The sequence below is a fragment of the Salvia splendens genome, chromosome 18 (genome assembly GCF_004379255.2).
Source record: "Salvia splendens isolate huo1 chromosome 18, SspV2, whole genome shotgun sequence".
Lineage (NCBI taxonomy): Eukaryota > Viridiplantae > Streptophyta > Magnoliopsida > Lamiales > Lamiaceae > Salvia > Salvia splendens.
This window is the reverse complement of record NC_056049.1, coordinates 21,307,449-21,319,919: the sequence shown is the minus strand read 5'-3', so window position 1 is coordinate 21,319,919 and position 12,471 is coordinate 21,307,449.

Sequence of the window (12,471 nt, the reverse complement as noted above, 5' to 3'; positions counted from 1 at the left end):
TAAAGTTTCTCCCTTTGCAACATTTCCAACACTGTTCGTAGGTGTTGTCCATGCTCCTCTTCGTTCTTCGAGTATACCAACACGTCGTCGATGAAGACTAACACAAACTTGTCAAGATACTCGTGGAAAACTCGGTTCATTAAGTCCATGAAAACGGCTGGGGCGTTGGTCAGCCCAAATGGCATCACGACGAATTCGTAATGGCCATAGCGAGTGCGAAAAGCAGTCTTAGGCACATCCTCTCGTCGGACCTTTAGTTGATGATACCCTGATCTCAAATCCATTTTCGAGAATACGCCCGCTCCTCAAAGTTGGTCAAACAAGTCATCAATCCTAGGCAGTGGGTACTTATTCTTCAAGGTCATCTTGTTGAGCTCACGATAGTCGATGCACATCCTCATCGTCCCATCCTTCTTCTTAACGAACAAAACTGGCGCTCCCCATGGTGACACACTGGGTCGAATGAAACCCAAGTCTAACAGTTCTTGCAACTGGACCTTCAACTCGGCCAACTCCTTAGGGGCCATTCGGTATGGCGCCTTTGATACTGGCGCTGACCCTGGTTCTAAATCAATGGTGAACTCCACCTGTCTGTCGGGTGGCGGTCCTGGCAAGGCTTCGGGGAACACCTCGGGAAAATCTCGCACCACTACCACGTCTTCCACTCTCAATTCTTTCTTTTCTTCCCCATTCAAGTATACCAGATACGCCGGACGCCCTTTTCTTATCATCGTAGTTGCTTGCAAAGCAGAGATTATGGAGGTTCGCCGGTTCATGGAGATCCCATACACTATAGTCGGCTCTTCGTCCGGGGCTTGAAAGGAAAGCTGCCTCTCTTTACAGTAAATCGTTGCGTGGTTCTCGGTAAGCCAATCCATTCCCAAGATTATGTCTACATTCTCCAAAGGCATAACGTGTAAGAGTTGAGCCACTACTCTTAGTTCTCCTAACACAAACTCTATGTTCGAGCAAGTTCTCACAATATCAATCAGTCCTCCAACCGGTGAAGACACATTCAAACTCGATTCAAGCATAGCAGTAGGGAGTTCTAAGGTATTCACACATGACATGGAAATAAAAGAGTGCGAAGCACCCGTATCAAACAGCACAATAATAGGCAATTGTTGGAGCTTTCCCATACCTGCCAAATTCTCCTTGCCCTTGTTGGCTTGGGGTTCCTGCCCTAGATTCCCCTTGAGTGCATATGCCCTTGCTTACTGTGGGGCCACTTGTCGGATTGGTTGAGGCTGCTGTGGTGGCCTCTGTCCTTGCCCATTCTTCACTCTACCTTTGTTGTTGTTTGGGCACTTTCGAGACATGTGCCCGTTTCCACCGCAGGCGTAACACCGAATGCCTCCAACTCGGCACTCCCCAACATGATGCTTGGAGCACCGATTACAGTAGGGTGTTCTCTGCGGGTTTCCTCTCTGCTGTGGCACAATTTGGCGCCCATGATTCTGCGGCTGCCGAAAAGTGGAAAAACGCCTCTTGTTGTCAAAAGGAGTTCGACTTCCCTCCCACTTCCTTTTGTCTCTAAAGTTCGCTGGGGGTGCAGACGGTGCAGGATTTGTTATCCTCTCATTCTTGGGCAGTGCTTCCTCCACATCTAAGGCACAGCCCAACACCTCGGAATAAGGAATTCCCCTCCGACTAGCCACTGCTACCCTTATCTCTGTCCTAAGGCCGGAACGGAACTTCGCAGCCATCTTCTCGTCTGTATCCACCAATTCTGGCGCATAACGCGTCATCTCACATAGGGTGCGGTCGTACTCTGTGACCGTCATACTTCCTTGCTTCAACGTGTGGAACTCCACTACCTTCGTCCGCCGATAACTTTCCGGAACATACTTGTTGTAAACCTCTTCCTTAAAATCCTCCCAAGTAAGCGCCTCACGGCGAGCGGGGTCCATGGTTCTCTTCTTCGTTTCCCACCAAAAGTCAGCGGGTCCTGTCAGCTGATACGTCACGCAGGCCAGGCGTTCCCTGTCCGTGCATCCCATAAACTCAAAGATACGCTCAATGTCGCGTACCCATGCCTCCGCCTTCGGGGGCTCTCCCAATCCATCGAACTTAGGTGGGTTCTCTTTCCGAAAGGCTTTGATGTACTCCCTTTCGTTTGGTTGGGGTAGAGGTGGTGGTGGAGGCGGGGATGGATTCCCGACACTTCCTTCTGTCTGTTCCCCCATGTTGTTCTCCACACGCGGACCACGTCTACGTCTTGGAGGCATGTTGATCTAAAACGCAGGTTAGCACCGTTGTGAGTACATCGTTATCAAAACACCACCACTTTCATGCATGCGTACAGTACAATAAAAACACAAGTACTTAAAGGCATATAAAAAAGGGAAACTTCCATAAACAACGTGGAAAGGAAAAACAAAAGCATTCGTTCGGAAAAACAGAAAGGTACTACTTCCATCGTCTTAACAACTTAAGGGAATAGAAACAACACCACCCATCTATCTAGTGCTAATATCCTCTTCCGGATCTTCTTCCTCTTCCGGGTCTTCTTCCTCTTCCGGGTCCTCTTCCTCTTCTACGTGGTACTCATCAATCATACGGAGATCTTCTTCGTCATCCATACTATCATCCGTGTTAACATCCACGTAGTCATCTTCGAAACCCGGGACCATGCCTTCTTGTGGTACGGCTTCTCTTACTGCCGTTGGTTTAACCTCGATCACATCTTTGTCTTCCCAAAAGGTCTCATCTTCTTCTTTCTCTGTCGATGGTGGTCGCTCGGAACGTGAGTCAATCAAAGCACAGGTTAAGGCCTTTAGAAAACCTTTCATGTCGCCGGCCATCATCTGGTTTCTTGGTTCGTACCACGTGAACCGACTGGCTGTTGTTTCCATCCAAGGCTCCCAATTGTCGGGCATCAACTCAATTAGTCTCCTTATGCCACCATAGGCCGTTACATGGTACCCGCAGACATCTCGCCATAGGGTCTCAAAACAGGCAACAACCTCTCTCAAGGCTTTGTCTTCCTCTCTCTCATAGTGGTCGTAATCGTATATCGCTTGTCGCATTCTGGCACTATACTGACTGCTCTTAAGCGCGGTTCGTTTCGTTCGTACCATCTACGTGGAGACGAAAATTTTCTTTTAAAACACCAAATTGTATTATTGTTTGAAAAAGTTGTTAAGTTTGTCGCGTGGTTTGAAAATTTATTGTTGTCTTAACGTATTCATATCATCTCGATATCACATTTGTACATACAATACATGTCTAAATTATCACGCCAATCATACTCGTATTCCATGTAATCATGCTATTACAACATCATATTTACGCACATCATTCATTCACATGCATAAACCTGTCAACGTCATATCATATCATCCTTGCATACTTCCAACAATTTAACCATACCTTACTTTCATCGGTTGAGCGTGATGCTTTGGATGTTGAGCCTTCGTGACACTTCTAGTCAATTAAGGGTTCGCTAACTTAGACTTAAAGTGAAAGAAGACTCTCGGACCAGAGCGAAAGAAAAAAGCTCTGATACCACTCTGTCACGACCGCCCAAACAAGGGGGTACCACAACGCGGCGATCGTGACCGACATGCATGGACAACAATTTAAAAGAACACCTTACTTAAAAGATTTTAAGGTAAATTTTTTTTGAAAAGACCTAAGATAAAATACTTTAAAAAAAAAGATAACGGAAAAAAAATTTAGACTTAAGAAAACTCAACAATTAAATAACTAAAGTAAAGCAAACATTAACTCAAATCCCGAAGAATACCATTTTCAAAAGGCGACGTAAACACACGTTTAAATCCTAACACCACCATACATGTTCAAACACAAAAACATAAAGATTAAGGTCTTAAGACACAATTTAAAACATAGCAGCGGATAAATAAGGTTCAAGAGAGTCAAGGATCACGCCTATGTATGACGACACAACGTATCCTAGGGTCTTTAGCCAGCTCAACATCCACCGCAACATCCCGCTCAACCTGCAAAATTTTTAAAAGAAATTGCAGGGCTGAGTACTTGTTGTACTCAATGGGCTCATGCCGAAAACATTTATATAGTTATGTCATCCGTACCAGTGATCTCGAGTTTTTATACGTAGTAAAGAAAATATCACGAGAACACAAAAAAACGTTTCATAGACTGGCCAGTCAAATAATCTCCCCACTTTTCACATCAATCCAACAATCACAACCACAGTGCGACGAAAGTGTGGCCACACTATTCGCCCACGAGACCGGCCGACTTGCAAGGACGGCTCACGATCCCACCAGTGTACACAGCCCGATAGGATTTACGGCCCTACTCGAACCCGAATTCGTTTCACGAAACAGCCATATAGCCTAACGGAGTAAACTCATACGAACTAGGCATCAGGCACACAATCTCATAACAAAAACAGTCCATGGCATGACATAACAGTTAAACCACCCTTGTATCTCCACATAATATTTTTCGGAAAAAAAAAAGAGGTTTGAAAAGAAAGCCCACCTCGTTCTCTTAGTAATTCACAACTCAACTTAGCAACTCTCGATCCTCGAGTTTACGAGTACCCAACACCCTTGTCAACGGCAACACAAGTCAGCCTCACACAACATTATTTTACTATGCATGTCCTATCGTCTCTCTCTCAACGTTTTCCTCAATTTCCCAAACCCAACATACATCTCAAAGGTGTAAAACACACGTAACACATTTCAACTTATCACAAGTGATTTCAACATTTAAGCACATTCCTTGGACATACGTGCATCATACAATACTTTTAAACTTGAGAAAAAAGTGTCATTTAATCAAGGCAGAAAACTGGCAGAATTGCGCGACCGTTTTGTAAAAATCACTTTAAATTCACCCGACCTCAAAACATTCTAAATTTTGGTCACGATACAGAGGACACATTCAAGTTCATCCATGAAAATTTTCATATCGAAATCACGTCATTTAGTCAGTCACATCACATATTGAACTCTCTGGTCGGAACATATAATTTCTGACAGTATTGCGCAGTTCATTTGAAAAATTCACCATAAATTCATATGATGCCCAAAAAGGCTGAAAATTTAACACAACACAGAAGACACTTCACATTTTCATATAGTTTAAGAATCACATCGATCGGAGGTCACTTGGTCAGTCAAACAGAAAACGAAACATTCATGGCGAGAACTCACGTTTCTGGCAGATTTGCGCAGTCAACTTCAAAAATTTATTAAAAATTCATTTTTCGATAAAACAGGCTGACAATCACACGAGACACAGAAAACACCTTGAAGTTTACTCAGTAAAAATTTCATAGCCAAATTCGTTCGTTTGATGGGTCGAACACAGATCATAAATCACTGGTCGTGCATCACAGATTTCTGGTTCAAGTTCGAAAATAGGGTTTTTAAAACATCCACAACAAAACACCGATTCTTCATGCTCGAGAACACACATTCATGCTCACACGTTCCTCATTCACATATTTGCATACAAACACACATCATTCACAAATATTTCGATCCAACACACAAGATTTCAACCAACAATACAAAAATCAAACAAGTTCTTACGAACACACAATTTCCCTCCCGTTAAAACTTGCAATCTATCAAACCTACACTCTCTACATGCATGTAGGACTCAAAACATGGTTCAAAAGAGAAGGAGGAGGAAAAGTGTGCGAATATACCTTCCTTTGACAAAACGAATCGGTAGAAACGTAGAATGAAGCGATTCGTCGGAGGTTCTCGAAGATAACTTCAACGGATTGCAGGAACAAGGGTTGGATGGAGGATTTTTGGAGGTGGGAGAGTGGGAGAAGATGAAAAAAAACGTGTGGGAGAGGGAGAGAAGAGAGGGGGTGAATTTTTGAGGTGAGTGGGGCTAGGGTTTGATTATTTGCTATTTATTTGTTAGGTTTAAAATCCCACACATAAGGAATTAATTAAATTGTGGAGAATTAAAATATAGATTAAAGAATAAAAATCCCACAATTAAAAGAATAAAATAGGCATGTGGGAGAGTGGAATTTTTGAAAATTCCATGTACACAACAAAGAATTTATTTGGTATTTTTTTTTCTTGGAGAATATATTCATAACTTAGGAAATAAAAATAATGAATATAAGGGAACAAATGAATTAAATCTCCAAGTAGGAAATAATAGGGGTGGGGGCCGAAAATTAATGGGTAATTGCACAAGGAATTTATTTAAATCCCCAATTAAATAGAATAGGATTTAAATTAGGTAATTTCTTTATAGGAAAAAGGCCCCCACAAAATAGGCAACAATTAATTTAAATTCCCACAAGGAAAAATAAGCATAGGGGCGTGTGATATGGAGGAAAATAAAAGGAAAATATGCACACCCCCAATTAATTAGACATAGGAATTTATTTGAATAAAAAGGGATTCCACAAATTAGGAAACAATTAAAATATCCCTCCAAAATTTCTTGGAGGAGCCGAAAATTGCTAAGCTCAAATGGCCAAGGAAATATCCCAACTCTCTATCTATTTTGGGTGAAGGAATAAATTTTAACATGATTTAATTGGATTAAATTCAAAGGAAGGGAGTCAATAAAGCACCAATTAAATCAAATGAAAATAATTCTTTCTCCTATAGGAGATTTTCGAACACTCCCAAGGAAAATAAAATGGAGTTCGAATTTCATGTAGTACTACTTAGGGGTCATTTGGTTTGGATTTAATTTGGATAAGTATCCCAAAATAATTAATTAAATCCACAAAAAGAAGTACTATTTCAATAATTAGGAAGGGCCGAATATTTCAATGAATCGACTCGAGAAAGGATAAATGCATGATCCTATTAATCTTTTCCCCACATTGGAAAAACGATAAAATCTCAAGCTCATCATTCCACAAATACCACGGCAATTTATTTCACGCAAAGCACTTAATCACATAAAATCAAACGTTTAAAAAAAAATCCAAAATTCCAATAACATAATAAAAAGGGTCACAAAAGTTTGAGATGTTACACATAATTAGTGGGATTTGCTGTAGCATTGAGTTGTATATAATTGTGCTCCCTTCAGCACATAGACATGAGAGAAAATAATGATCAAACTTAGTTGTGCCCATCGTTCTTTCATGGCACCAGAGCAGGTTAAAGATCAATCAGCTTCCGCATATTGATCATCCTTATATCCATTACATTGATACACCTTTTTTCTCCTTCTCTCATCCCCTTCAACCATATGACAAAAGGGGAAGAAACATCTGAAAAAAAAAACCAATGGATTGGCTGTGGTCGACGTAATGTCACCATTTTTTATCTCCGGTTCCGATAACCCCAATATTGTTTTCACGAGTGATCTCCTCCATGATGGAAATTATACAGATTGGGCTGATGAAATAAGTAATGCCCTCTTTGCAAAAAATAAGTTTGGCTTCGTTGATGGATCAATCCCTATTCGAGAAGAATGATCACCGGAGTTATTATTGTGGAAACGATGCAACGCAATGGTTCGAGGTTGGTTGCATAGTTCAATGGACAAAGAAATTCGCAACAGCGTAAAACATGCGAAGACGGCACGTGAGGTGTGGGAAGATTTACAGGAGCGTTTTGGAAGTGAAAGTGCGCCTAGAGCGTATGAACTAAAACATATCTTGTCTCTCACTCGACAAGAAAATATGTCTGTTTCAGCATATTACACCAAGCTCAAGGGATTGTGGGATGAAATTCAGGCAATATCACCCCTTCCTAAGTGCAAGTGTGGCGGATGTACTTGTGATATTAACAAGCAACTTATAGCAATGAAGGAGAAGGAACGTCTCTATGAGTTTTTGATGGGTTTGGATGAAAGCTTCGGAATTGTGAAAACTCAAATATTGAGTACGAAACCAGTGGTTTCCCTTGGAGCCTCCTTCCATCTTGTGTCTGAAGGCGAGAGACAAAAACAGATTTATGCTACTGGAAAAACAAGCGTTGAGGCAGAAGCCTTTCAGACTCAATCTGCTCGTCTTAATGACAAGAATTGGAGGGAACCCAAAGAAAATAGGCGTGAGCCCAAGAAGTGCACACATTGTGGGAAACTCTATCACTCAGTTGAAGAATGTTATGAAATTGTTGGCTACCCAAAACAAGGGGAGAGGGGTGGACGAAACAGTGGCAAGAAGGAGGATTCACGCTACAAATTGAGAGGCGCCAACAAATCAGCACACATGGCAGCAGGCAGTAGCCCTCTTCCGGGGATAACAACTGAACAATATTCCAAGCTTGTGGAATATTTTAGCATAAGTGGAGACACCTCGCAGGTAGCACGTGAAGAAAATCCTACATCCGCGAACATGGCCGGTAAGATAAATAACTTGAACTCATGGATAATTGATTCAGGGGCAACTGAACACATAACATGTGATAGCATGTTACTTGAGAACCAAACGAGCTGTGGAACTGAAATACCTGTCAAGATTCCGAACGGAGAAACTGTTCCAGTCAAGAGCATTGGGAATGCAAACCTACCCAATGGATTAAAACTAAACCAAGTTTTGAATATACCTGACTTCAAGTGCAACCTGCTTTCCATCAGCAAATTGACAAGAAATTTGAATTGTGCTCTCACATTCTTTCCGGATTTTTGTGTTATGCAGGACTTACCTTCGAGGAATCTGATTGGGATGGGTAGGCATTGCGATGGTCTCTACCTCCTGGAACCGACTATCAAGAAAGGTACTGCTCTCTCAGTCAAAGTAGACTCGAAAACTTGGAACAAGAGATTGGGGCATGCTTCGAGTTTAAAAATACAGCAGTTAGACGGTTCCTTTAGTAGTTTTGGAAAGAATAATGAACACTGTGACTCTTGTTTGCGAGCCAAATTGACTAGGCTTCCATTTCCTATCAGTAGCATACAAACCACTTCATGTTTTGAACTCATTCATTGTGACATTTGGGGTGGTTATCGTACTCATTCGCTTTCAGATGCTCATTATTTTTTTACTATAGTTGATGATTTTAGTAGAGGTGTGTGGGTGTTCCTTATGAAGCATAAGTCCGATGTGAGTCATTTTTGATCTCCTTTTGTAATATGGTGCACAAACAATTTGGTAAATATGTCAAAAGGATTAGATCAGATAATGGGGTTGAGTTTCAATCTAAAAGCATGATTGATTATTATGGAGATAATGGAATTATCCTTGAAACGTCTTGCACTGATACTCCACAACAAAATGGGATAGTCGAACGAAAACATAGGCACATTCTAGAAATTGCCAGGGCATTACGTTTTGAAGCTGAGTTACCCTAGAGTTTTGGGGGGAATGTGTATTGACAGCTACTTACATAATCAATCGATTGCCCTCTAAAGTTCTAAAACACAAAACACCTTATGAAATTTTGTTTGGAAAAACACCATCTTGCCACCACCTTCGCATATTAGGCTGTTTAGTTTATGCCAAAGATACTAAGAAAGGGGAAGATAAGTTTGGAGAAAGGGGGAGACGTTGTATTTTTGTTGGGTACCCATACTCTCAAAAGGGCTATCGAGTTTTTTGACCTTAAAACAAAAAAAATTTTCACATCCCGTGATGTTAAATTTGTTGAAAACATCCTCCCTTTCAAAGAATATGGGGTCGAAGGTGTCATTATCAGTGATGTTAACAAGAAAAGACAAATAGAATGGGAAGAAGATGATGAGTTACTGACTGGAGTTGGAAGAAGTGCAATGGATGATTCGAATGGGTCTAACTCTGTAGATAGCACGCCTATGGAAGACATTAGAAATCAGCCGACCCAAGTCGTTGCAAGTGACAGTCGGCGAGATAGTGAGGGCACACGGAAAAGTGAACGGACTAAGTACCAGCCCAAACGACTTGAAAACTATGTCATGGATTTGCCAAAGTCCATTGACCATTCACAGCCCATCGCCAATTCAGAAACCTCTGAGGTATATCCTTTAGCACATTTTGTCTCTTATGATAGATTTTCTAATAATCATAAGGCTTACCTTGCTGCCATCACCTCTCATGATGAGCCAAAGTTCTTTTATCAGGCCGTAAAAGATCCCCGATGGTGCGAGGCAATGAAAAAGGAAATAAAAGCCTTGGAAGAAAATGGTACATGGATATTAGTATCATTACCGCCTGGAAAGAAAGCTATTGACTCAAAATGGGTTTACAAAATCAAATATAAACCCAACGGAGAAATTGAGCGCTACAAGGCGCGATTGGTGGCGAAGGGATTCAAACAAATTGAGGGGATAGATTTCCATGAGACATTTGCGCCAGTGGCAAAACATGTCACCGTGAGAAGCCTACTTGCCATTGCCTCCAAGAAAAATTAGGTGATACATCAATTGGATGTTAACAACGCCTTTCTACATGGTGATCTAGTGGAAGATGTATACATGAAGATTCCACATGGGTTTGCAAAGGAAGGAGATACCCGAGTCTGCAAATTACAAAAGTCACTTTATGGTTTGCGTCAAGCCTCGAGAAATTGGTACCATAAGTTCACTCGAGCCTTGGTCGATATTGGCTTTCGTCAATCAAGAGCTGACCATTCATTATTCATTTTAAGAGAAATGGAGTTTATGTGGCTGCACTCATATATGTTGATGATGTCATATTAGTTGGAAATGATGCTCGCAAGATCGATGATGTAAAAGAGGATGATGTAAAAGAGTATCTGAACAAGTTGTTTAGCATAAAAGACTTGGGGCCCTTAAAATATTTCCTTGTGGCCCTTAAAAATTAAAGATAAAGTTAGAATACCAAGTATTGAATATATTAATTGACATATCATTTCATATTGGCATATCGCTAACTTGGGGATGATCCGTTGCTAACTTTTCTTAAGTTGTCAACTTGATAACTTATCAACGTAGTGCCTGTTCGGTTGGAAAGATAAAATAATAATGAGATTCAATATAGGATAAGTTAAGATGGGCCTTGTCTTGGACCAGGGGCGTAGCTAGGAATTTGTAGAGAGGGGGACAAATTTTTATACGAAGGAATTTTAAGTATTTTTGAGGAGGCACATTTAGTAAGAGATTGAATGAAATAAAATTTATAATAGGTAATATATATACATGTGTTGGAAAATGAGGAGGGGCAAATGCCCCACCTAGACATAATGTAGATTCGCGATCAATTCTTTTTTTGGTAAAGGACTTTAATTGAATTCCATTTTAATGAAGAGCATTACTTGTATTTCGCCTCAGGGAGTGACACATAAGAGTTATGCGTCACTAACAGAAAGACGCATAATAATTATGTGTCGTTAGTTATTGACGCATAATCGTTATGCGTCGCTAATAAACGACGCATAAGGGTTATGCGTCGTTAGATATGACGCATAACCATTGTGCGTCGTTCATTAACGACGCATAACTCTTATGCGTCTTTATTTAGCGACGCATAATTCTTATGCGTCGTTCGTTGAGTTTTAAACCGGGCAGAAGGCAGAACCAGCCAGAAACGAACGCGCAGAAGCAGGGGACGAAACCAAACGACGAAATCAAGCGATTTCCGACGAATCCGAGCAAAATCCGGCGAATTTCCACCATTTTGCAACCATATTCCGGTAATTGTTCTTCAATTTGGCTAAATACATCCTTTAATGTTTAATTTGGGCAGGTTTTCCGTAATTTAGTAAAAGTAGGGTTTTTTTATTAAATTGATGGATTTTTGGTATATTTTTGTTGTTTTGTTGTATATAATTAGGGATTATGATGAAATTATGGGTTATGATGAAATTGATGGAATTTTTGGGCGACTTTCCGTAATTTGTGTATTTCGTATGGATTTAATTTAGTAAAATTAGGGTTTATGATGAAATTGTTGGATTTGTTGGTCGATTTTCCGTAATTTGGGTATTTCATACGCATATAATTGAATGGGTAGAAGCAATTGATTAAGTTTTTGTAATTGTGCCCCTTTTGGTGGGCGATTTTATGTAATTTGGGTATTTCATATGCATATATTGCGCCCCTAAGTTGCAATTTAGTTAGCTTGTTGAGTTGTTATGAAAAAAATTGAATCATGGGTGAATGTTTTGAAGTAGATGGCATCTGCAAGTTCCGAACAACAGTTATGCTATGGACCTGAGGATCCATCACTACTGTTTCATCAGAACGAACATATTTCAGGCTCCTTGTTGGCGAATGGCACAACAAATGTGTTGAGAAGTCGTAGGACGGATAGTAAGGTGTGGGCATTGCCAATACATGAAAATGTGATGTATTGGCTAGATGTATGGGGGTTCAGAGGCGTGGTTGAATGTGGAAGGCCGATGAGGATGGACAATGAGCTAATAACGGCCTTGATCGAGCGCTGGAGGCCTGAGACACACTCTTTCCACCTTCCAGTTGGTGAAGTTACTGTAACCTTACAGGATGTGCATAGAGCAGACGGTCGTGTTTTCACTGGCCGTGACTACCCTGTTGGATTTGAAGATTGGTCCAGCAAGTGTAGAGATTTGTTGGGATGGATACCTGACGCAGAAACCGAAACGAAGCACGGTGGTTTGTTGATGACGTCTCTGATCC